Source organism: Schistocerca americana, chromosome 8 (genome assembly GCF_021461395.2).
Source record: "Schistocerca americana isolate TAMUIC-IGC-003095 chromosome 8, iqSchAmer2.1, whole genome shotgun sequence".
Lineage (NCBI taxonomy): Eukaryota > Metazoa > Arthropoda > Insecta > Orthoptera > Acrididae > Schistocerca > Schistocerca americana.
In genome coordinates, this window is record NC_060126.1 from 423,920,168 (window position 1) to 423,947,858 (window position 27,691).

Consider the following 27,691-nt stretch of genomic DNA (forward strand, 5'->3'; position numbering starts at 1 on the left):
AAAATCTTATGGGACTTAACAGCAAAGGTCATCAGTCACTAAGTTTACATTCTACTTAACCTAAACTATCCTAAGGACAAACACACACACCCATGCCGGAGGGAGGACTCGAACCTCCACCGGGACCAGCCGCACAGTCCATAGCTGCAGCGCCTCAGACCGCTCGGCTAATTCCACGTTCAGGCCCGCGATTGATGTGAGCAGAGATAAACATAAAAGGGAGCCTAATCTGATCTGTATGGTAGGTGATCTAACACTTCCCATCGAAAACTCTTCAGAGGCGTCCTCATAGCCTTGCAGTGTGCGGCTAAGAATTGTCATGAATTAGGAAACGCATAACAGGTAGGTTACGTGCGGTTGCACAAAATGTGGCGAAACCTCACAGCGGGCGTAAACACTGGGCGGAAGCTAGGCATCTTTACATGGTCACTGCATGCTGAAAACTCAAAAGAGCGACGTGTCACGATCAACAGGCATACTAATGACGCTGCCCAGCATGTCTGTGCCATGCTTCATCATACACTCCTGGAAATGGAAAAAAGAACACATTGACACCGGTGTGTCAGACCCACCATACTTGCTCCGGACACTGCGAGAGGGCTGTACAAGCAATGATCACACGCACGGCACAGCGGACAGCATTTGTGCACCGCCGCCGTCAGTGTCAGCCAGTTTGCCGTGGCATACGGAGCTCCATCGCAGTCTTTAACACTGGTAGCATGCCGCGACAGCGTGGACGTGAACCGTATGTGCAGTTGACGAACTTTGAGCGAGGGCGTATAGTGGGCATGCGGGAGGCCGGGTGGACATACCGCCGAATTGCTCAACACGTGGGGCGTGAGGTCTCCACAGTACATCGATGTTGTCGCCAGTGGTCGGCGGAAGGTGCACGTGCCCGTCGACCTGGGACCGGACCGCAGCGACGAACGGACGCACGCCAAGACCGTAGGATCCTACGCAGTGCCGTAGGGGACCGCACCGCCACTTCCCAGCAAATTAGGGACACTGTTGCTCCTGGGGTATCGGCGAGGACCATTCGCAACCGTCTCCATGAAGCTGGGCTACGGTCCCGCACACCGTTAGGCAGTCTTCCGCTCACGCCCCAACATCGTGCAGCCCGCCTCCAGTGGTGTCGCGACAGGCGTGAATGGAGGGACGAATGGAGACGTGTCGTCTTCAGCGATGAGAGTCGCTTCTGCCTTGGTGCCAATGATGGTCGTATGCGTGTTTGGCGCCGTGCAGGTGAGCGCCACAATCAGGACTGCATACGACCGAGGCACACAGGGCCAACACCCGGCATCATGGTGTGGGGAGCGATCTCCTACACTGGCCGTACACCACTGGTGATCGTCGAGGGGACACTGAATAGTGCACGGTACATACAAACCGTCATCGAACCCATCGTTCTACCATTCCTAGACCGGCAAGGGAACTTGCTGTTCCAACAGGACAATGCACGTCCGCATGTATCCCGTGCCACCCAACGTGCTCTAGAAGGTGTAAGTCAACTACCCTGGCCAGCAAGATCTCCGGATCTGTCCCCCATTGAGAATGTTTGGGACTGGATGAAGCGTCGTCTCACGCGGTCTGCACGTCCAGCACGAACGCTGGTCCAACTGAGGCGCCAGGTGGAAATGGCATGGCAAGCCATTCCATAGGACTACATCCAGCATCTCTACGATCGTCTCCATGGGAGAATAGCAGCCTGCATTGCTGCGAAAGGTGGATATACACTGTACTAGTGCCGACATTGTGCATGCTCTGTTGCCTTTGTCTATGTGCCTGTGGTTCTGTCAGTGTGATCATGTGATGTATCTGACCCCAGGAATGTGTCAATAAAGTTTCCCCTTCCTGGGACAATGAATTCACGGTGTTCTTATTTCAATTTCCAGGAGTGTATTTTCACTGTCGTTTCCATTTTGCGACATATTGGACTCTACTTTCCGAATAGCCCACGTAGTTTCATTTGATTAAACCACCTATACCTGTGTTTACAGCTTGATCCCCCATTTCGTTCGATGCTCAGATGTTATTCCAATACAGATGCAGAGCCTCTGAAATGCTGTTCGAGTTAGGGGAAATACCAGGTGGGCTGGGGCATGAATGGGAATTTGGACTTAAGAGGAAGTCATGCTAGGGTAATCTTTGCAGTTGTGCAAACCCACTGTTCCATGGTGCATAGTGGTTAGCACATCTGTCTAGTATGCAGGAAACCCAAGTTGAAATCTCGACCATGGTACCAATTTTCATTCATCACTTCAGTCAACCCCAAATGAGGTTGCCTATAGATGCAATTTCCTAGACAAGGGCCCATCAGTTAATGAGAATGGTTGGGGTTAGCTGCTGCATGGCTGGTTATGTTCTGATTTCAGAGAGGTATCCATAATTCCCTCCCCTTCCCCTTTTAAAATATATCGTTGGTCGCCTGTCCATGGAGCAGCTTTTTAATAACAAGTTCCTTGCGGTGCTCATTTTGGCAGCAGCTGTACAGGGTGATTCTTCTGCCCCTACCGATGTGGTTATATGCAACCCGCAATGTTACATTTGGCCTTCAAACACTACAGACGTGAATTACTTATTCTCTCGCTCGCATACGCGCGAACTATTCGCCCCACAACAAGAATGAAAAGCACGTTTTTAGTAGGAAAATTAATGTAGCTGCATTTTGTAGCGGGATACATTAGCGTTAGAGGCTGTAGTGTTCGAGTTATCCAAGAAAAACGTACAAAAGTGAACTTCAAACGTAGCTCTACTCCTCACTCGGCCCCTACCGGTCAGGAGTTCTAGTACGCTGTTCATGGCACTCCCTCCTACCACTGCACAATAATTTACGACTGCCCCAATTATTTGCCACATTCGACCGATTTTCGTATCCATTCACTGGCCCTCTTACAGCTCCTGCTTAGTGGAGTACTTATTACAAATTCTATAAGTGACGTTTGTATAAATTTTGCCTCACAATTTGGTGAATTTTAACTGCATAAAATAAGCAATTACATCGTTGTATTCGTCAGGTCTTCAGGCTACGAAGCTACGGTGCTACCAAGAGTTACGTTTGTATCGAATTGCCAACGTAATTAATTTTAGCGTAACGTTTATAAAGAATCGTTTTTCTTTCATTACTCTCACGGGCACGATTAAATGTTAACAAAATAGCCGACTATGCTGGTGGTGCAATACTTCAGTCAATAGAGGCCAAAAAAGGTCCAATATTGGGAATTGTTTGTGTAGTCAGAAATTTTTGTGCAGTGATAGGGGGGAGTGCAATGAACAACGTACTAGAAATGAAGACTGGTGAGGGATGACTGAAGGACTGGAGGTGGGTTTGAAGGTCACTTTTGTGGGTTTGTCTTGAATAACTCGAAAACTACGGTCTGCAGCAAAAACGTATTCCAGTACAAAATGTAGATAAATTAAATTTATTACAAAAAAGTCCTGTTAATTTTTTCTGCAGGACTAATAGTTTGCTCATAGCGGACAAGAGAATATGAAAATCTCACTTGTGGTTTTTGAATGCCGGGTATAACATTGCAGGTTGCAGAAAACGACATTGGTAGGGGCAGCTGAATCACCTTGTCTACAAACTGCAGTAGTTTACAAGGAAAGCGACTTTTGTATGCTGGACATTAGTTTTTGTTTTGTCTGTGCAGCCAGATGTACTAGGCCGTTTAACATTTTACATTCAGTGGGTGTCCTGGAATATTACATAATGTTGCTTCTTGCACGTTTGGTTATAGAGTTCAAACAGATCAGGGAAGCTATTTGTAATGAAATGGAAAGGCATTTACACATACTGTTCGTGTGCTCGTGTCGTGAACTCCTGTGGGAACTGATTCAAGGACAGTGACACAACGAGTGGGCGACACGGTCCAGAACGTCTACGACTCGTCCCAGAACGTGAATGTCGAAGATTTGTCCGCTCATTGGCTTTCAAACCTAGGGTGGAAGGATATTCGAAATGACCAAGCTTATAAACTATTCGCGTGCCGCCCTGGTTACAGTATATCGTGCATTCCAAAGTAACGCTGTCAAAAACCAGCACCGAGACCACTGGCCAATGGACGACACGGGTGAATAACGGCTGTGAAAATGTCTACAGAGGAACAGAAGCGCAGCTGTTGAGCGACTGCCCGCCAGATGAACCAAGGGGCTACCAACAGTGTCCCCTCAAAGACCGTTCAGCGAACACTGCTGCTCATTGGCCTCCACAACAGGCGCCTGGTTCATACACCCATGCTGACTGCTGCTCATTGGCTACCAAGACTGGAATCTGCACGCCAGTGCCGCAACTACACGTCCACAGAGTGGCGACAGGTGGCCTATTCACATTAATGACATTTATGTTCCATCACACAAATGGTCTTTATATGTAACGAGTGAAACATCTAAAAGAAAATGCCCTGCTACAATCGTTGGAACGGTTGAGGACGGAGGAGGGAGCCTTAAGGTCTGGGGAATCATTTCGTGGCAGCCCCCGCGTAATGTCGTTGCCTTGCAGGGCACAGTGGACCAACAGAAGTTGCATCTATCACTGAGGGCCATGTCCGCCACTTGCGTTTAATTTTCCTCTTCACGGTGGGATCTACTAGCAGGACAACAAAATGTTTCACACAGATCACAGTGCACGTGGGTGTTTCTAAAAGTTCGCAGATACTGTACCCCTCTGGCCACCAGACTCCCTTAATTTAGGCCTAATTGAGAAGCTGTGGGACCACAGCGATTGCTGTCTTCGCTCCGTGGATCCCCAAACGAGAAACCTGGCGCAGCTGACCACAACACTGCAGTCGGCATGGCTTCACACCGACGTCAGTTCCTTCCACATTCTCAGTAACTTGTTTTCCGCACGTCGTCTCTCAGCAGTCTGCACTGCAAATGGGGGCTATGTGGGCTTTCGACACGTGGCCGGATTTGACTCGACGGTGCACATCGTCGATTACGATTACAATGGGCTGGGGTTATCCTGCTTGGACCGCGAATGAATGTGCGGGCTAACATCCCAAAGACGTTCGGGCTCACATGCGTTCCCCTTAGTCGAAATGTCTTGGGTCAAACTTGTCTTGGGGTTGAACCACACGTGTCGCATTACACGTCGTAAATTAGACACTTGTGACCCTTTGGTTAAATTGTCTGGCTGATGGTAAGTTTGGGAAATACAAAGTTAATGTAACATATAATACTAGTAACAATAATATCGGGAACTAAATTAACGACCCATAAACGATGTAGGCCACACAACTGCGATTTGGTTAGTATAATGTTTATTCAGAAAGGAAACTAATAGTGAAAGTGGTCGTATTTAGAGTTAGTTTTACACTCGAACGCATATCCATTTGACACAGTTCAATCATTCACAATCTCATCGCGAAATACAAGTTCGATATTCCACCTCGTTAACTATGCGAAAAGTTAAGAGTATATACCAAGCGCGTGGTTGCTCACCGCTCAAAGACTAAGTCCCTCGATACCACACAACACGAAATTTTCTAAGTCTTTTCATTTTCTAGCTGCCTAAAGACCGACTGTCCGCTTTCGCGTCTCAGTCCGAACTACCCTTTGGTGCTTCCAGCCGAACTGTCCGCTTTCGCGTCCGCACCACCACTCTCTCTCTCTCTCTCTCTCTCTCTCTGCCCGTCCTCGGCCAAGTTTTCCCGCGCGCCGAACATCTTCGCTCAACTGACTAGTGCAGTTCCCTTCCTTGAAACCGTCCATCTGATTGGCTACAGCTTATTCTACAGTATTTAACATTTTTATATATTTACATAATCAATGCATGACGACTTTCGCGTTCTGAATAAAATAACAATAATATTCATTACATAATAAATGTTGAATTCTTTTGTATAAAACGAATACAATTTCCTTCTTACCTTTCAATGTCACGGCCAGTAGCCTTGCACCAATGTGCTTTCTGATGAATAAATAAAAACAGAAGTAACTATTATGCACTAAAGTTTACAACAAATATTCTATTACCTAATGATTGTGTAAGGTGTCATGCTGTCATCGTTCAAAATGAAAATACTGATAACTTAAATTTACTATATCTTTTAACCAAATAAAGTTACAGAGTTGATATTTACAACATGTGTCATTTTAATGATGTTCTTCCATATGAAATGTCGATCGGTAAGATCGACCAAAGCATTCAGAAATTAGCATTCAGGTTTTTGTTACAAAACTTGTTAATTTCACTTTAACGGTAAATCCTAAACTACTATGGATATGAACAATATTCAAGTTTTATTGGGATCACCATGAAAATTTATGAAGGATGGTAGATTAAAATAACTGTGGCTTGTTTCCCTGCACTATTACAGAATTAAATAGTTTTCGTAAATAGCCGATCTTAGGCCCGCCATATTTAAAACTGCTACGCATCGTCGGCCACAAAAGCCTTCTACTGGCTTTACCTATGACGTAGGTTCTCGTCTGTCTCACTCGCACACTACAGCGCTTAGGCCTCAATCGACAATAGACGCCTGTGAGTCTCCCCATCTCGTCGTGAATCTGCGCCCTTTGTTGCTTCCGGTCCTGGACGACAGGGGTCGTTTCACAATTCCTGAGGGCTGACTCTTTCGGCCATATACTTAAATGAGAGCGAAATGCTTGTTAACTCGGTAATGGAAACTTGTTGCGTCGTCAAATGAATCACATTTCTTTTTACACCAGGTCTATGACTGAGACCAGATATACTGACATCTAAATGAACAGCTGCTCTAACCATGCGCCATGCCACGGATATCAGTTAGTGTGATCGATATTATCGTTTGGTGAGCATTTCACTTGGGACTTCCATAGGACCTGTGGTGACAATCGAATGCAACATGACAGCTGCGGGCTACAAATAACATTATAGCAGGTGACCTACATGCCCTCGTGCTTGATGACTTCCCTGGCTGTACTGGTATTATCAAACAGCGTAACGTCTGTGCCACAGTGAGGGAAACACGCTGCAGCGGTTTGAGGAGCCTGATAGTCAATCCACTGTTTTGGCCAACAAATTCGTTTGATTTTAACCTCGTCACATCTGGAACACTAACAGGTGCGAGCTGTGCACCAAAATTCAAAGAGCCCCTAATTTACGGGGACTGCGTTACCTGTGCGTAGACGTCTGGGACGCCGGCCGGAGTGGCAGTGTGATTCTGGGCGCTACAGTCTGGAACCGGGCGCCCGTTACGGTCGCAGGTTCGAATCCTGCCTCGGGCACGGATGTTTGTGATGTCCTTAGGTTAGTTATGGTTTAATTAGTTCTAAGTTCTAGGCGACTGATGACCTCAGAAGTTAAGTCGCATAGTGCTCAGAGCCATTTCAACCATTTGAACATTTGAGACCACATACCACCGGAGACCTATCAAGGACTTGTAGAATTCATGCCAGTATAATCATTGCTCTATTACTTTCCAAAGGCGGACCAACACACCGTTAACTAAATGATCATAACGTTTTAGTGCATCAGCCAGTGCCAATCAGTTGTCATGTGCTAAAGTGCTGCAGCACTCTGTAAATATTCCACCAAAATTGCGTCATTTTGCTTTGAATGCCAGCCAGAAATCGCAATAAAACAGTATCATTTCTTTTCGAATGAGAGCCTGAAATTGCACTAAAATGACGACGTTTCTCTTCGAATGTGTGTTGGTGTGCAAATAAAACGAATGAAAACATGTTATGTAGCACTATGTGCATGATACATACAAGTCATTGTCGAGTGCCGAGATGTTAATCAACCGTGCTACCACCAACTCAGAGAAGCGACGCAGCGGTCTGTCTTGTGCTGCGCATGCTCTGTTCAGACGTAGTCCCCTCTGGTACTTGACGTGCTATGTCGCTCACAGCACCTGGTCAATATATTTCTTTGAAACTGTGTATAGTGTACTGTGCAAGTGAAGAGTACAACGAACCATTATCGTGACAGCACTGTGAGTCAGTGGTGTAAAGCACAGACTGGTAACTTGCATACCCGTTTCGATTCCCGCTACAAACATATATTTTCTTTTCATTTTATAATGTTTAACTATTAGTTATAAAATTTGAAAATCAGATTACAGTCTGTAGGCGTTAAATTAATACATTAGATTTCGTTACGATTCCTACCCTTGTAAGTCGAAAGGCCATAGGTTAAACGGTGGTAAACAAGAGAATATACGATGATGTTCAGTATGGAAGTGTGTAGGTGATCTGTAGATCATATCCTCAAAAGGCCCTTTTCCAGTAGACCTTTAGAGGAGAAAGTTAGATTTAATGGCTTATGTAGATGTAAGCGGACGTTTCCGCAGTCGTTGTGACGTTAGAAAAGTCAGAAATGGTTCAAATGGCTCTGAGCACTATGGGACTTAACATCTATGGTCATCAGTCCCCTAGAACTTAGAACTACTTAAACCTAACTAACCTAAGGACATCACACACATCAATGACCGAGGCAGGATTCGAACCCGCGACCGTAGCAGTCGCGCGGTTCCGGACTGAGCGCCTAGAACCGCTAGACCACCATGGCCGGCTAAAAAAGTCCTTCTGGGCTTTTGACCGCATTGTCAGTATATAAAACTGTCCGACGTTTCGGCCGCTATTGCAAGTGGCCTTCCTTAGGGCTTTGTGCTGAAGCCTCAGCCCAGTAGAAAGCCCTGAGGAAGGCCTCTTGCAATAGTGGCCGAAACGTCGGACAGTTTTATGTATTGACAATGCGGTCAACAGCCCAGGAGAATTTTATTGAAAATTTTGTGGATGTACTTCAAATGTAAATCCAACAACAGAGGCGTGTGGGATGAGGCTCACAAATTTAGCTGACTTAACATTGAAAATTTCTAAATTCTTGCAAAAATATTTTGATCAGTCCTTAATTGTCCAGAAAGAACCCAGAAGATGAAATACTGAAAGACTTACGAAGATCTAGAAGAAGATTTATCACCAAGTTTCAAAGAAATTGAAGAAGAGTTTAAGACCTTATAAAGTTAGTGGAGAAGACTCTATCACAGCAGAAATTTTGAAGGGGTCTCTACCAAAAATAAGAAAACTAAAAAAAAGGCTGAAATTAATCACTGATAAAACATGGGAAACAGAAAAACTTCCAAGAGAGCGGAAGGTGGCCTCGGTGCATCGACTACATAAGAAAGGCAATAAACTAGAAGTTGTTGTACACAGCGTATTTTTCCAAGATTGTGCTATACAGAGAAGAAACAACTCTGGAGAGTATTGTAAGTGAATATCAGTGTGGTTTTAGGAAGGGCAGACCATGTTCTGAACAAATGTTTCATCTGATGTCAATCACTTGCCACAGATATATGACTTCGAAAGGTCGGTATTTTTCTTTGAAACTGTGTGGTGCAAGTGTAGACTATGAGGGATTTTAGAGCGCTATTGTCAGGACTCCGCCGTGGGCGAGTAGTTGAAAGCAATTCAAGTAAAATGAACTTTGTGTACTTGCTTTGCCGGCATATCTACTAAAATTGGAACGACACAGAAAATATCAGCGTGACCCCTGCGCAGGAATGACACGCAAAAAAAGAAAAAAAAAGCATAGACTGGTACCTGGTGGACACAGGTTCATTTGTAGCACATACCAATCTTCTTTTCATCTTCATTATTCCTCGTATTGTGAAAAAATTAATAATAAAATTTAAATATATTTAAACAGTTGAATTTATGTATGCAAAATTAATATATTCGATTTAGTTACGATTACTGCCATTGTGATACAAAGGTCAGTGGGCCACAACACTGCAGCACAGTAGTATAATTTTGCAGGAGCCGCACTAAATGAACTATCTAGAGTAATTTATTTCGCACTTCAGCAAAAGGAGATGAATTGTGGATGAGGAGAAAATCATAAATAAACTCGGTGGAAGTCAGAACTAACAGACCACACAATTCGCGGAATAAATTCAAACCAGTGGCATTAAAAGTGACGAGCTCTGCATCGTAGAAGATGCTTAGGATGCAGTCTCAACAGTTCAAAGGGGTCACTTACGCACGAAGTGAGGGAATTCGTACGAACACTCTGCTGACGCCAGTTGCTGATCTGATGATCGTATCGTTCACCAGCTGACTCACTGCAATCACAGGCCTGCATGCAACGCATCAAGATGCCAGATGGCGAGGATACATAGTGAAACGAATTTATGTCGTTTATGATGAACCTGTCAGGGCAGTGAACGATGGAGTTTACCTGCGGGCCGGGAGCATGAGGGCAGAACTACCGTTTTTTCGATGGTACGTCATCTCACTCAGCTGCCTGACGAAACTTGTAACGTGTCACAACACCGCTTTAAGACGCGCACAGAATAATTAACGTACAGTTTATCTTCCACTCAGGTCAATATATTCTGAGATATTCTAGGTAAATGTATAACATATTCTTTGTGATACTGCCACAACACTTGATAAAATTTTTCATGTTGAATAAGTACCTCACGGTAAGCTACACAGCTTCACTGAAGATACAAGATCACCTAAAATCGCCCAAGGAGGTTTGCCAACCGCTGGAAAAAGCTTGAATTTATAGGATTCCGTGTAGTTGTGGAGAGGTACGTAGGTACAACAAAATGAACGTTCAAAAAACGAGTCGAAGAGCACAATGACAACTGTAGAAGAGGGGAGATTGACAGATCAGCTGTTGTGGAAAATGCTTCACAGCCAGGAGGCCACTACATTCATTTTGATATGACTCAAGTACTGGCAGCCACAAACGGATGCCACGAAAGGCTATACAGAGACGCCTTGGAGATTGTGAAACACCCCAGGAATTTCAGTAGGAAGGAGGAGGGCGTGAAATTGAATGACATGATTCTGGTGCTGAAGAAGTGATTGGATGATAGAAACAGCGGACGACGGCAGTCGACAACGGCCAATAGTGCTCGCGTATTCAAAACATGTGACGTCACGCCACTTCGTGGAAGCTCGCGGAAGCGGAGTTTTACTATAGTCATTAGCTAGCCAGGATGTGAACCGGATATTCAACGAAGCTACGATCCCCCTTAAAAATGTCCTTCGCAGATGGGGAACGAAACGTCGGGTTTTAAAGTGAAATTCATTCGACCACGGCGTGATATCCCCGAACATTTTATTAACTGTGAATAAACAAGCTCCAGTTGTACTTGGCAAATCCTTTATTTGGACGAAACCGTACATACGATCAAGGAGCCGGCCGAAGTGGCCGAGCGGTTAAAGGCGCTACAGTCTGGAACCGCACGACCGCTACGTCGCAGGTTCGAATCCTGCCTCGGGCATGGATATGTGTAATGTCCTTAGGTTAGTTAGGTTTAAGTAGTTCTTAGTTCTAGGGGACTTATGACCACAGCAGTTTAGTCCCATAGTGCTCAAAGCCCTTTGAACCATACGATCAAGGTTTGAGGATGTAAATACCATTTTCAGACGGTACAAGAAAAAAAAGCAAAACTAAGAGGGATTCTTCATAAAATTAATTAACATTTAAAAAGGTCCGCCGGCCGGAGTGGCCGAGCGGTTCTAGGCGCTACAGTCTGAAACCGCGCGACCGCTACGGTCGCAGGTGCGAATCCTGTCTCGGGCATGGATGTGTGTGATGTCCTTAGGTTAGTTAGGTTTAAGTAGTTCTAACTTCTAGGGGACTGATGACCTCAGAAGTTAAGTGCAATAGTGCTCAGAGCCATTTGAACCATTTTTTTAAAGGTCCATACAAATGTAAACATCACGTCATACCTTGACTGCGTACGAGAAAATCGTACCAGTCACGTAAAAATTCTGCAAATTGATCAAGCAGCGTGCGAGATCCCGTGCGAGTGAGTCATGGAAGAGTTCTCTGAGTCAACCAGTATCGCACCGGGTAAATGGGGCCTAGCCGAAAAAACATGAATGAACAACAAACAAGCACAGATTGACATCTTAATGTAACCTGTGAAACAAATCCAAGAACTAGACACCTGGCATCGGCTAAAGAAATTAAAATGAAAGCATAAAAGCTGCAAAATGCCAATTTGTGAACCTCAAAAGTAAATTACCATATAAGAGCCCAACCCGCCACATGTCGTGGACGTCCAGCAAGACCAATCAAAAAACTGCCGTGAGAAGCACAATGACCGGAATTAATATCGAGGGCAGGAGGAATCATCGAAGAAATGATTGCTGACAACACGGCCGCATCCCCACGTTTCCTCCCAAACGCCACCCGCTACTAATTGCGCTAATACCACCTTACTTATGCATCACAATAGCTAAGGCAGACCTATCACAGAGCAAACAAAAGCAAGACATGAAAAGTATATGCAACTGTGAGAAAATAAAAATAATAAAATACTATAACGAAAATGTCAAGAAATAGAATTATTAAATTGTAGTGCCAAATATAAAATTATTAAAACCGTAATAAGAAATGGGCCAAACCAACGTACCCCATATGAAACATAATGCTGGAAGATACGTCAATTATACTCTGACCAGCCAGAGCATTACGACCACCTACCTAATAACCGGTACGTCCACCTTTGACACGGATAACAGCCGCCATGCGTCGTGGCCTGGGAGCAATGAGGCCCTTAGTAGATCGCTGGAGCGATTTGGCACCACAATCGCACATACAAGTCACCTAATCCCCGTAAATTCAGGGGGTGGGGGTGATGAGCTCTGGCGCCAAGTGTAATCACATTCCAGATGTGTTCGATCACGTTCAGAGCTGGTGATTTGGGGGGCGGGGGGGGGGGGGGGGGGGACAGCACATCAACTGGGCCTAGCTACTGTGTTTTTCGAACCACTCGATCACACTCCTGGCCTTGTGACATGGTGCATTATCTTGCTGAAGAATGCCACTCCCGACGGGAATCATGATCGTCGTGGAGGGATGTACGTGGTCTGCAACCAGTGTACGATACTCCTTGGCCACATGGTGCCTTGCATGAGTTCCACAAGACCGATGTGTGCCCACGTGAATGTATCCCATAGCGTAATGCAGCCGCCGCCAGCTTGTCTACACGCAGTACAGGTGTCAAGGAGCTGTTCCCCTGGTAGACGGCGTTCGCCCTCCCCTCCCCATCGGCATGATGATGACGGCATCGGGATTCATCAGACCATTCAACGCTCTGTCACTGGGTCAACATCTAGCGCCGATGGTCTCATGCCCATATCAGTCGTAATTGCCGATGTCGTGGTGTTGACCGTGGCACAGGCGTGGGGTGTTGGTAGCGGAGGCCCATCGCTGGGAATGGTCGGCGCACTTTGTGCTCAGACACACTTGTATTCAGCCCAGCATTAAAGTGTGGTGGTAGTTTCGCCCAAGTTCGCCACTTGTCCTGTTTTACCAGTCTACGGCCGGCCGAGGTGGGCGAGCGGTTCTAGGCGCTACAGTTTGGTACCGCACGACCGATACAGTCGCAGGTACAAATTCTGCCTCGGGCATGCATATGTGTGATGTCCCTAGGTTAGTTAGGTTTAAGTAGTTGTAAGTTCTAGGGGATTGATGATCTTAGAAGTTAAGTCCCATAGTCGTCGGAGCCATTCGAACCATTTTACCAGTCTACCCAGTCTACGACGTCCAACATCCGTAATGAGCGATGGCCGCCCAACCCCACGACGTCAGGACGTGGTTTCACCTTGGTTTCATCAAGTGTTGAAGACAGTTGGACAGTCCCCACAGCACTCTTAGGAACTCTCGTGCCAAGATTCTGGGCCATCACTATCTGTCTCGGTCAAACTCAGACAGATCGCGTGCTTTCCCCATTCTACACTGGACAGCAATCTCACTGATACTGCATGCACCATGCGTGTGTCTGAGGAGCAGATATTCCTCGCCAGATGATGCTACTCTCGCCTTGACGGGTTTATATCAATAGTAGGTTGGTGGTCACAATGTCCTGGTCGGTCTGTCTACAGAATACGCAAAATATTATGAATGGAAGTCTGTGGATGCAGAGTGTTGAAAACAAAGTATATTGTACCTACATAATCTCCATACAGGGTCCCGAATATACCTGATAAATTTCCTGGATTTCTTACATGAATGGTACGACTTTCTCGTACGCAGTCAAGGTTTGAACTGATGTTCACATTTTAATGGGGCCTTTTAATGTTAATTAACTTTATGAAGAATGGCTCTTAGTTTTCCTCGGTTTTTTTAGTGCTTGAAGCAGGGATTTACGTCCTGAAACCCGTTCCGTGTGTCAGATTTTATCTTAATGAAGGGCTTATGAAATTCAATTACAGAGGATTTATTCATCATGAAAAATAGTGTGACTAGCGTCTCTTATGAAAGATAGAAATTAATAGTGTTTTTCTTTCTTTTAATCTACGTGATTTCCTGTTAACCGCTTTTAGTTCATATAATCCATAGCCAGCTTTATAAGTCTGATCATTGATGGTTTACCTTCAGCAGTCTAGCGCACGACAATAATCAAAATACCTGATACCTCAGGTGGCTCACTATATACGTATTTTCCATCTTTGGGCACTCTAAAGTAACCACAACGACGTGTTGTGTGTGTGTGTGTGTGTGTGTGTGTGTGTGTGTGTGTGTGTGTAGCGGTGCATGTTTGAATGCGTAAAATACTGTTATGTCAACAGTGGGCTGTTTAATTTATTGGGACAAGTAAAACTTTTACTTGAACGTCAGTTCGGCGTTATTAATCATTGCGGCCGTGGATCTTATTCAAATTCATTTGTGCATGGATAACGTTTGTGTCATATTTATAACCGAGAGTAATTGCTTGGAAACGGATGCTGCACTTTTAGCCTCTTTTCCCTTCGCCAGCAGAACTCGAAACAGATGAGAAGAGAGCCGTAATTTCCTCCCACCTTTCAGTGAGTGCGATTTCAGAGAGACATAACTGACGTGGGTGTAGCAACGGCCTTTAACCATCTTTGGTGGGTCGCTTTAGGTGTGCAACGTGCAAAGGACTGCAGAAAACACCAGGGATTTGGTTTCATTCGGTGTTGGGTGCATTCGTATTAGTTTACGGTTGGTCAGGATTCGGAGCAGCGATGTCTTACACTGTGGATACTGTGGAATCTGGTGTGATGATCTTTCATCAACCAATTCCAGCAGTTCTCTTCCTGCGGAACAATTCCCGTCCGGTGACGCTAAATTAAGTACGAGAGACTCAATTTGTTGTTGATCTGCCTATTTACGTCGCCTCTCTCATTTAAATTTTTTGGCTAACTAGACTCTTTCGTTCTACAAGTAGTCGGTAAAGTTGTTCTTCGCAGTTCGGTAGGTGGTGTGTAGACCATCGTTAATCAGCAACGAGGACTCATATCATAATCGTAGGAACTTATAACGCCTACTAATTTTTTATATCCAAACAATTAAGGCATATTAAATAAAACAAACTCTATTAGCATTCTACATCTTCATCACTAATGTCTCCATACTTCTTTCTCAGCATAGTCACCCTGGTGACTTACACATTTCTCCAAACGAGAGAGCAGTTTTTTGTGCTGTCACAGTTTGACTGTGTTGGCAAAGCTCCGACCTCACCTCTGCTTCCACCGCTTCGTCACTTTCAAAGTGAAGTCGTCGAAGGGGTTTCTTTAAGATTTGGAAGCAGATGAAAATAGGGCAAGTTCAAATCGGGACCGTATGGAGGATGATCGATTGATAGTTAACCACTGGTGTCGGCTCGTACCTTACGAACCGTCGTGTTACGCGCTACAATTCGGAGTCCTCTATCAGCATAGTCTTGCAACTTGTGTCACCGAAGCACGTAATTCGTCCGAGTAATATGCATGACAATTAATACCTCAACTGATACTGATAACAAGATAAAGCGTTCGGAAGCTTTACTTTTAAGTCCCCCCTTGTAGATTACCGGCAGATCTAATGACTCAGTTTTTGGCGACAGTATTTCGTCAGCTGGTCTAGAGTGAGGTGACAGAAGCATGGGATTGCGATATGCACATACACAGTGGTGGTAGTACCGCGACACAAAGTGTAAAAGGTCAGTGCATTGCCGGGGCTGTCATTCTTACTGATGTGTTTAATTTGAAAAGGTTTTCTAGAATTCTAGAAACATCCCCCAGGCTGTGGCTAAGCCATGTCCCCGCAATATCCTTTCTTTCAGGAGTGCTAGTTCTGCATGGTTCGCAGGAGAGCTTCTGTAAAGTTTGTAAGGTAGGAGACGAGGTACTGGCAGAAATAAAGCTGTGAGGTCGAGGCGTGAGTCGTGCTTGGGTAGCTCAGTTGGTAGAGCACTTGCCCGAGAAATGCAAATGTCCCGGGTTCGAGTCTCGGTCCGGCACACAGTTTTAATCTGCCAGGAAGTTTCAACTTAGTGGCCGTCGGCCTTCACATAACAACCAAGAGAAGCGGCGGTTGCGCAGAGTTGTCAGTGCGGAGATGTTTAGCAAACTCAAGTGGCACACTCTGCAAGAGAGGCGCTCCGCACCGCGGTGTAGCTTGCTGTCCAGGTTTCGAGAGGGTGCGTTTCTGGATGAGGTATCGAATATATTGCTTCCCCCTACTTATACCTCCCGAGGAGGTCACGAATGTAAAATTAGAGAGATCCGAGCGCGCACGGAGACTTTCCGGCAGTCGCTCTTCCCATGAACCATACGCTAGTGGAACAGAAAAGGGAGGTAATGACAGTGGCACGTAAAGTTCCCTCCGCCACACACCGTTGGGTGGCTTGCGGAGTATAAATGTAGATGTAGATGTAGAAGAACAGGTTCCAGTCGTATTAGAGTGAATAAACAAGCCTGTAGGTCCTGTACGGTTTTCAAGGATTTCTTATATGGCTCTTCCTGTAAGGTAGTAACAAGTTCAGGTAACAAGGATGGAGGTGGATAGCGTTCACGCAGCCTTCTCTCCAAAGTGAACCACGAAGGCTCAAAGGTATGGAGATCTGGTGACTGCAGTGGCCAGGGGAGACGCGACTAGTCGTTCTCGTGCTCACAAAGCCAGTCCTGGACCATTCGATCCGTATGAACAGGGACCCTGCTGTCTTGAAACACAGCATTACCACAGCCGAGCAAACAATGTAGCATGGCAGGGACCTAAACAGGCAAAATAGTCACATAATGCTTGACAGTAATGTGATCTTTCAGAATAGCAATGGAACCTATGATCTACCATAATACCGCTGCCGAAATTATCACCGCACGTTGCGACGTAAATTCCTCCAGAAGTTGGAAACAGTGTGAAACAAGATTCATCCGACGAAGTGACTTTCTTCCCTTGCTCCATAGACCAAGTCATATAGCTTCGGCACCACGCTTTCCTGTTACAGGTGTTTGCATCACTGACGAGAGACGTTCTGGATTCCAGTTCGTCCTGGGATGCCGCGCTTCCGGAGCCACATTCGTGTTGCTCTGGTGCCGAGAAGGTTCGCGAGTGCGACATTCATTTCTGTAGTGGCTTTTGCAGCTGTCGCCCCATCGTTTTTCGTCATAACCCTCTTCAATGACACTTCGTCACGATCACCCCTTCACCCATTATTGTCCGCGTTGTGACATATCGGATGGCGTTCTTCCTCTTTCACTGTAAGCGATATAGATCGTAGACACGGTGTCTGCTGCAACAATGAACCCTTCGTCTAGCTTGGTTAAGGAGGCACCCACCATACGGGTACCAACAATTTTTACCACATTCGAATTCACTTACCTCCTACATAATGCAGTCACAATTACCCAGAGCGCTGTTTTGACCATGTCTGACGTATGCGACGTATTGAGGACACTGCAAAGGTGCCGTTCGTGGTCAACAACGCAATTTTCAATATATTTTGTTCAACCTCTGTATTATTGCCGTGGCACCTGAACCCTCAAACTCACCACCTAGCGGTGCTAGGTTCGTTTTCGGGCATTGTTTGTCCGGCTGGTTGAAAATTTTGCCCGCATTCGACGGCTGGATTGGTTACATATAACTCTTCCGCTTGTCACTTTGTGTTGCATGGGTAATACACCACAGCCAAACCAAGATCAGACAGATCTCATGTCTGGAGAGCAGGGACCGTCATGCAATGCGGAGGTTGGTTCTAAGAGATCGCATAGAATCAGAGGAAGTAAGCAGTCTTAAGTTTCGAATTGCTGCCAGTAGGCCGTATAGGACAATGACTGTGCATAGGAAGCTAAAAAGAATAGGGTACAGTGGTCGAGCCACACAGTCCTGTGGACGTTGTTAAGCGACGTTTGAGGTTTTGTAAAGAGCAATGCCACAAGACAATGGATGACTGGGAATGAGAACATACGGAGTGATAAAATCACGCTATACCCTGCAGAAATCCGGTAAAAGCGTTTGGATTTGGTGAGTTCCTGGAGAACGTCACCAGTCGTCATTTGTAGAACGAACACCAAAATACTGAGGAGGTGGTGTTACGGTATGGGGATGTTTTTCTATGGTTACTGTGTGGATCCTTATCGAGCTTAACAAAACGTTAAATGCGGATGGATATGAACACTTCTTAACAGCATTGTGCATTCTAAATATACGTCTACGTCAGTACTCCACAAGTTACCTGGCGGTGTATGGCGTAAGCTACTTCTGGTACCACTAACTGATCCCCCTTACCCTGTTCCACTCGCGAATGACTCATGGGAAGAATGACTGTCGTTAAGCTTCTAAATTAACTTTTATTTTTCAAATTTTCCGTCGTAGTAATGTCGCAAGATGTCTGTGAGAGGAAGTAATATGTTGTCCAACTCTTCCCGGAAAGTACTCTCTAAAAATTTCAATAACAAACTTGTTCGTAATTCACACCGCCTCTCTTGATAAGGTCTGCCATTAGATCATATCTGTAACGCTCTCGCACCTACCAAACGATGCCGCCACAAAAGGTGCAGCACTTCTTTGCACCTCCTCTAACTCTTCTCTCGGTCTTACTTGGTAAGTACCTGATATTTATGACCAGTAGTTAAGAATCGCTCGAACAAGCGTCTTGCAAGGCACATCTTTCGTGGAATAATTACATTTGCCTATGATTCTTCATGTAATCTCAGTCTGCCACCTGCTTTCATTCTGTGTGTGCTATGTGATTATTTCACCTAAGATCGCTCTGCATAGTTACTCCTAGATATTTTACTGTAGACACTGTTCCCAGCTTGTTTTGCCAACAGTGTCATTGTACAGGAGTGATTACCTTCTCCTATGTATGAGCAATGTGTTACCTTTAATTACTCTCAGAACCAACTGCCAGAGCGTACACCATTCGTAAGTCCTCTGCAAATCATTCTGCAAATCGACAGTGTCTTCTGGCGTTGCTGCATTCGTATAGACAACAGAATCATCTGCGAACAATCTTAAAGAGTTAGCGAAGTTACCTGCTATATCATTTATGTAGATTGTGAATACACTACTGGCCATTAAAATTGGTTCACTGTGAAGATGTCGTGCTACAAACGCGAAATTTAACCGACAGGAAGAAGATGCTGTGATACGCAAATGATTAGCTTTTCAGAGCATTCACACGAGGTTGGCGCCGATGGCGACACCTACAACGTGATGACATGAGGAAAGTTTCCAAACGATTTCTCATACACAAACAGCAGTTGACCGGCGTTACCTGGTGAAACGTTGTTGTGATGCCTCGTGTAAGGAGGAGAAACGCGTACCATCACGTTTCCGACTTTGATGATGGTCGAATTGTAGCCTATCGCGATTGCGGTTTATCGTATCGCGACATTGCTGCCCGCGTTGGTCGAGATCAAATGACTGTTTGCAGGATATGGAATCGGCGGGATCAGGAGGATAATACGGAACGCCGTGCTGGATCCCAACGACCTCGTATCACTAGCAGTCGAGATGACAGGCATCTTATCCGCATGGCTGTAACGGATCGTAGAGACACGTCTGCACGAACAGTTATACGACGTTTGCAGCAACATGGGCTATCAGCTCGGAGACCATGGCTGCGGTTACCCTCGACGTTGCATCACAGACAGGAGCGTCTGCGATGATGTACTCAACGACGAACCTGGGTGAACGAATGGCAAAACGTCATTTTTTCGGATGAATCCAGGTTCTGTTTACAGCATCATGATGGTCGCATCCGTGTCTGGTGACATCGCTGTGAACGCACATTGCAAGCGTGTATTCGTCATCGCCATACTGGCGTATCACCCGGCGTGATGGTATGGGGTTTCATTGGTTACACGTCTCGGTCACCTCTTGTTCGCATTGACTGAACAGTGGACGTTACATTTCAGATGTGTTACGACCCGTGGCTCTACTCTTCATTCGATTCCTGCTAAACCCTACATTTCAGCAGGATAATGCACGACCGCGTGTTGCAGGTCCTGTACGGGCCTTTCCGGATACAGAAAATGTTCGACTGCTGCCCTGGCCAGCACATTCTCCAGATCTCTCACCAATTGAAAACGTCTGGTCAGTGGTGGCCGAGCAAGTGGCTCGTCACAATACGCCAGTCACTACTCTTGATGAACTGTGGTATCGTGTTGAAGCTGCATGGGCAACTGTACCTGTTCACGCCATCCAAGATCTGTTTGACTCGATCCCCAGGCGTATCAAGGCCGTTATTACGGCCAGAGGTGGTTGTTCTGGGTATTGATTTCTCAGGATCTATGCACCCAAACTGCGTGAAAATGTAATCACATGTCAGTCTAGTATAATGTATTTCCAATGAATACCCGTTTATCATCTGCATTTCTTCTTGGTGTAGCAATTTTAATGGCGAGTATTGTATTAACAGTCGTAACAGACTTTCCTGTGGTACTCTGGAAATTACCTACACATAGTTTTGTTCTGTTAGGAGCGACATGTTGATTTCTATCTGTAAAGAAATCTTCAATCCATTTGTAAATGTGGTGAGGTCGTAGTCTTTTAATTAATTTCTTTCTTTATTTTCATTTTGTTCACTAAACGACAGTTAGGGACGCGGTGAAATGCCTCTCTAAAGTCTAGGAACACGGCATCAAATTGAGCGCCATTGTCCGCAGTGCTACGAACCTCATAGAGGAACGAATTTTCGCAGGATCTCTGTTTGTGAAATGCGTGTTGATATCTGTAGAGCAGATTTGCAGTCCTCAACATGGTCATAATTATATTCCATAATTCTAGATCAGATTGACGTCAACGATAGAAGCCTATATTTAGGTGCATCCGTCCTACAACCCCTCTTAAATATGGGAATGTCTTGCGCTTTTTTTCCAGTCGCTAGAAACCCTTTTTTGTTCAAGAGACTTAGGATAAACTGCGGTTAGAAGGGGAACAAATTCTTCCAAGTAATATGTGTAGAACCATAAAGATACCTCATCTGGTCCTGGATCCTTTCCGCTACTATGTGATTTTAATCGCTTTTCTGATCCGCGATAGGTTATCGCAACATGAGTTATTTTGGTAACTGTTGTATACAGTGGAGGAAGAGTTGGGAGATGGTGATTAAATTTTCATAACAAAACATCGTGTCATAAAGCAGCGTCTGCGAGCACAACAATATACCTGTAACGGACAAGCCTGTCTGGAGTTCGGAGATGAAGCCATTGGAACACCTTGCGGATGCGTTAAAGTGTCGACTTCGCTCTAGACCCCAGGGGCAAACATCACAGGTCCCGTTTCGACTCCCCAGAAGGAATGGGCCACCATTTCTTCACAGAAATTCAGACGCTTCACTGATATCGTCCCCAGCAAAGATAAAGCTGTCAAGCAGGAGAAGTGTTGCCACAGATCGCATTCATATCCACTAACAGGTGCCGGCATGCTGCTCATTATGTTGTGTATGTGACTTCCGATTAATGCCTCTGACTAAACTACAGCAGAACAGCATGTCTGACATTTACGGCGCTGAATTAATGGGAGTCACTGTGACTGTTTATACCGTTCACACTACACAAGATCTCCAATATTGTTCCAACGGCAGCGACACGTGAGACTGGTACTTACGGAATGGTACAGTTGAGTACTATGCCAATTATCCGTACCACAGTCAGAGAAGTAAATACAATCAATAAGTAGTGAGCAAATTGGCCCACATCACAGCAAGTTTTATTTTCCAGGGATATATTGGTAGGACTTTTTCCTCATTTTAACGTGTACTGCTCCCTTTTATACAACTGTGTTATTATGTTTTCTAGACAGTATGAAGAATCATTTCCGTATCTTTCTCTTTCATTGCAGTCCGGGAGTAGGGTAAACGTATTTGTAGGTAATAAAGGTTAGAGTTTTTCGTTAGTCAAAATATGTCAATTCGTTATCTCACCTAAATTTGGTGGAACTTATAGCTCTTATATTCTTAAACAACTTGTGATCATTTGCCTTGCTTCCGTGACTTACTTAGAGTGGTGAAAATGTTCTGAAGAATTTATGCATTGCCCCAAAAAAATCTACCCCCACGTCCATCATAAAGAGCAGTTCATAGATTGTGCCATCTGACGTCATTCCCTCGGCTTTAAATGGAAACTGAAAGTCTCCTGTGGTTTCCAGTAGCATAACGAATTTCTGCTTACAGTTAGGTGCAATACAGATTTCGTTGTGCGGACTATTGTACGTCAGCTATTTTGTTTCGCCATCAGACTGAGTTATAACTGCACCCCATCGGCGGGACTCTCTCTCTCTCTAACACACACACACACACACACACACACACACACACGGCTTGTATATCCGCCGCCTCTCGCCCCCGCACTCCATGGCGCGAGATTGGCCCTGCCAAATACGTGTTGGATATTTATAGCTCATCAACTGAGGGCAGTAAACGCTGTCCTCTGCTGCTCCTACTCTCGGCCCTTGATGCGGACGGTCAACATATGAACAAACGGGTTTTCCCAATCATGTTCCGGTTTAACAACACAGCGCTTCACTACAAATGGAAAATCCGTATTATAGCTCGCGTCCTGGTCAAATACGCGATGGCCGCATTTATCTTCCATGGGGCACAAATCACGTGTTCCGTCACAGAGTAACGAGCTTCCGTAACGGGTAATCGTTGGTATCAGCCGCTACGAAATACTCGGGAGCTTTCCCAATCTACGCTGTGCCGTAAAGACTAGGATTGTTTAAACATCGTCGGGCTGTGGTCTGATCTCGGATTGATCTTTAGCTTTTCTTACTGAGGAAAATATGCTTTACTGAAGTAAAATCTATGAAGTAGAGCGCAGCTTTTATTCTACCCGGTATTATCGTCGCAGTCTACACGGTGGCATCAGTAAACTTACCCTGGGAGATCATCTGCTATAGCGCTGTTGTATCACTGTGTGACCAGGCAAAACTGCAGCAAGTAAGCGATGTGCAAGAGAATTTAGAATCTTGATTTACAAAGAAACTCAGCAAAGATAACAAAAATACACACACAGTAAATACTAGCCCCATCACAAACCAGAGATGACAGATGTCAGAACAGGATTCGTATTAGTTTGCGGAAATATGATATGAACTGTGTTTTTCGACCACTTTCTCAGCTCGGGGTCTTCTTACGTTCCGTAAAGGATGATCCTGGTTTCCGTAAGGAGTCTGTCTTTCGTACACTGAAGAGCCAAGGGAACTGGTACACCTGCCTTATACCATGTGGGGCCAGCGCTAGCACGCAGAAGTGCCGCAACACGACATTACATGGACTCGACAAATGTCTGAAGTAGCGCTGGAGGGAACTGACACCATGAAATCTGCAGGGCTATCCATAAATCCATTGGAGTACGAGGAGGTGGAGATCTCTTATTAACAGCACGTTGCAAGGCATTCCAGATATGCGCAATAATGTTCATGTCTGAGGAGTTTGCAGTGTTTGAACTCAGAAGAGTGTTCCTGGACCCACTCCGTTGCAATTCTGGACGGGTGGGGTGTCGTATTGTCCTGCTGGAATTGCCCAAGTCGTTCGGAATACACAATGTATATGAATGGATGCAGGTGATCAAACAGGACAGCTTACGTTCGTGTCGCCGACACCTGTCTGAGTCGTATCTAGACATATCAGACGTATCAAGGGTCCCATATCACTTCAACTGCACATACCCCACACCATTACAGAGCCTCCACCATCTTAAATAGTCCCCTACTGACATGCGGGGTCCATGCGTACATGAGATTTCGCCTGCTGATATGCGGGGTCCATGGATACATGAGGTTGTCTCCATACCCGTACGTACACGTCCGTCCAGTCGATACAATTTGAAACGAGACTCGTCCGACCAGCAACGTGTTTCCAGTCATCAACAGTCCAATTCCGGTGTCGTCGGGCCCAGGCGAGGCGTAAAGCTTTGTGTCGTGCAGTCATCAAAGGTACATGAGTGGGCCGTCGGCTCCGAAAGCCCGTATCGATGATGTTTTGTTGAACGGTTCAGACGCTGACGCTTGTTGATGACCGAGCACCGAAATCTGCAGCAATTTCCGGAAGGGTTGCACTTCTGTCACTTTGAACGATTCTCTTCAGTCGTCGCTGGTTCCGTTCTTACAGGGTCTTTTCCCGGCCCCAGCGATGTCGGAGATACGATGCTTCAGCGGATTCCTGATATTCACGGTATACTTGTGAGATGGTCATATAGGAAAATCCCCACTTCGTCGCTACCTCGGAGGTGCTGCGTCCCATCGCTCGTGCGCCTACTATAACACCACGTTCAAACTCAGTTAAATCTTGATAACCTGCCATTGTAGCACCAGTAACCGATCTAAAAACTGCACCAGACACTTTTTGTTGTCTTATATAGGCGTTGCCGATTACAGCGCCGTATTCTGCATGTTTACGTATTTCTGTATTTGAATACGAATGCCAGTACCAGTTTCTTTGGCGCTTCAGTGTATTCTTGCAGTTGTGGCATGTCATATATTAGCCCGACTATCAGTACTGTGTAGGGCCGGTGTACTAAGCATAAGCGTCACACACGCTTACAACAGCCGAGCAAATCTACCATTGCGGAACGTTGTCTTGGCACAGGTAATCCTATGGAATATAACAATGCCGAGATTCTGGTATGCAGTTTCAGCTACTAGGGTAGTATCATTAAGGAAGCTGTTGAAATCACGTTAACAAGTAACCTTATAAACAGAGATGGTGATTTTTGATTGAATCCAGCATGGAATCCTGCTCTCTCACTTGTCAAAAAACAGAGGGACGGAGATTTGATACCTCTCCCGTTGATTATTAATTTTATTTCTGACACTGCCGGATTTTGGTTTGTAATGGCGATAGTGTTTACAGCACTCACGCGGCTGTGTGTGTGTGTGTGTGTGTGTGTGTGTGTGTGTGTGTGTGTGTGTGCGCGTGTTTGTGTTATCTTTACGGCGTTACTGTGAAACCTAATGTTTTCAGTTCGCTTGCACAGCACATACTGCTGCAGTTTTGCTTTTAAAATGGCAGGGTATGAGCCTGTCGAAATATAGGCTTTTGTCGTCTCGTATGTAGTGAAATGTGGGACTGTTTACAAGCCTTGAGACCGATATTAGGACTGACATTTTTCAGCTGTACTTATTCGATTCTAATTTACAAAAATAGCTAATTATTCTTACGCATAATGGAAACTATCCTCTAATCTGATGATGCATAGACATACAGAGCTATTCAAAAAGGAGGAACAGATATAAAAATTTATAGCCTCTAAACCATGAAAGATAGAAACACTATTCCAACGTTCCTGGAAAGAGAAAAGTTCAAATTTTAATGTGTTCAACATGAGCAACATGTGTTACACGACAAATATCAAAACTGTGGCTCATTTCCTGACACACACGAACCAGCTGGTCTCTCGTTGTCGAATTCACAGCTTCAGCAATGCGATGTCGCATACTTTCAAGAGTGTCAGGCAAATGTAAGGTTGTACAGGCTTGTGTCACTAGGCGTGAGGTAGATACTGCCTACAGGAAAATTAAAGAGACCTTTGGAGAAAAGAGAACCACTTGTATGAATATCAAGAGCTCAGATGAAAACCAAGTTCTAAGCAAAGAAGGGAAAGCAGAAAGGTGGAAGGAGAATATAGAGGGTCTATACAGGGGCGATGTACTTGAGGCCAATATAATGGAAATGGAAGAGGATGTAGATGAAGATGAAAAGGGAGATACGACACTGCGTGAAGAGTTTGTCAGAACACTGAAAGACATTCAGAACACTGAAAGACATTCAGAACACTGAAAGACATGAGTCGAAACAAGGCACCGGGAGTAGACAACATTCCATTAGAACTACTGACAGCCTTGGAAGAACCAGTCCTGACAGAACTCTACCATCTGGTGAGCAAGATGTATGAGACAGGCGAAATACCCTCAGACTTCAAGAAGAAAATAATAATTCCAATCCCAAAGAAAGCAGGTGTTGACAGATGTGAAAATTACCGAACTATCAGTTTAATAAGTCACAGCTGCAAAATACTAACTCGAATTCTTTACAGACGAATGGAAAAACAGGTAGAAGCCAACCTCGGGGAAGATCAGCTTGTATTTCGTAGAAATGTTGGAAAACGTGAGGCAATACTGACCTTACGACTTATCTTAGAAGAAAGATGAAGGAAAGGTAAACCTACGTTTCTAGCATTTGTAGACTTAGAGAAAGCTTTTGACAAAGCTGACTGGAATACTCTCTTTCAAATTTTAAAGGTGGCAGGGGTAAAATACAGGGAGCGAAAACCAGATGGCAGTTATAAGAGTGGAGGGGCATGAAAGGCAAGTAGTGGTTGGTAACGGAGTGAGACAGGGTTGTAGCCTCTCCCCGATGTTATTCAATCCGTATATTGAGCAAGCAGTAAAGGAAAAAAAAGAAAAATTCGGAGTAGGTATTAAAATCCATGGAGAAAAAATAAAAACTTTGAGGGTCGCCGATGACATTGTAATTCTGTCAGAGACAGCAATGAACCTGGAAGAGCAGTTCAACAAAATGGACAGTGTCTTGAAAGGCGGACATAAGATGAACATCAACAAAAGCAAAACGAGGATGATGGAATGTAGTCGAATTAAGTCGAGTGATGCTAAGGGAATTAGGAAATAAGACACTTAAAGTAGTAAATGAGATTTGCTATTTGGGTAGCAAAATAACTGATGATGGTCGAAGTAGAGAGCATATAAAATGTAGACTGGCAATGGCAAGGAAAGCGTCTCTTAAGAAGAGAAATTTGTTAACATCGAGTATAGATTTAAGTGTCAGGAAGTCGTTTCTGAAAGTATTTGTATGGAGTGTAGCCATGTATGGAAGTGAAACATGACGATAAATAGTTTGGACAAGAAGAGAATAGAAGCTTTCGAAATGTGGTGCTACAGAAGAATGCTGAAGATTAGATGCGTAGATCACATAACTAACGAGGAGGTATTGAATAGAATTTGGTAAAAGAGGAATTTGTGGCACAACTTGACTAGAAGAGGGGTCGGTTGGTAGGACATGTTCTTAGGCATCAAGGGATCAGAAATTTAATATTGGAGTGGAGCGTGGAGGGTCATAATCGTCGAGGGAGACCAAAAGATGAATACACTAAGCAGATTCAGAAGGATGTAGATTGCAGTAAGTACTGGGAGATGAAGAAGCTTGCACAGGATAGAGTAGCATAGAAAGCTGCATCAAACCAATCTCAGGACTGAAGACCAAAACAACAATAAAAGCATAGGTAGGTAGAAACGCGGTCTTTTTACCTAACCCCACAGATAAAAGTCACAAGGTATGAGTTTTGGAGACCTGGCAGGGCGCCAGTTCATCCTCTGCTTCTCCTCTTAAAATCCAGCGTCCTGGAACGGTGTCTCTCAGGTAACGTCGGACGTGCTCAGAGAAACGATTCGAAATCGAGGGTCCCACGCGTCTAGCTGCAACTACCAAGCCGCGTTCAGAGTCTGTTAATTCCCATTGTGTGGCCAGAATCACGTCGGACACCTTTCCAGATG

The 27,691-nt window shown here is 45.0% G+C and overlaps 1 protein-coding gene and 1 non-coding gene across 2 annotated transcripts in view; both read left to right on the forward strand.

Moving 5' to 3' along the window:
* LOC124545894 (protein sidekick-2-like) overlaps nt 1-27,691 on the forward strand; it is a 1,033,035-nt gene that overhangs the window by 915,531 nt on the left and 89,813 nt on the right. The window lies entirely within an intron of this gene.
* LOC124546273 lies at nt 9,415-9,518 on the forward strand. The gene has a single exon (XR_006967681.1). It is a non-coding gene; the product is annotated as a U6 spliceosomal RNA (small nuclear RNA).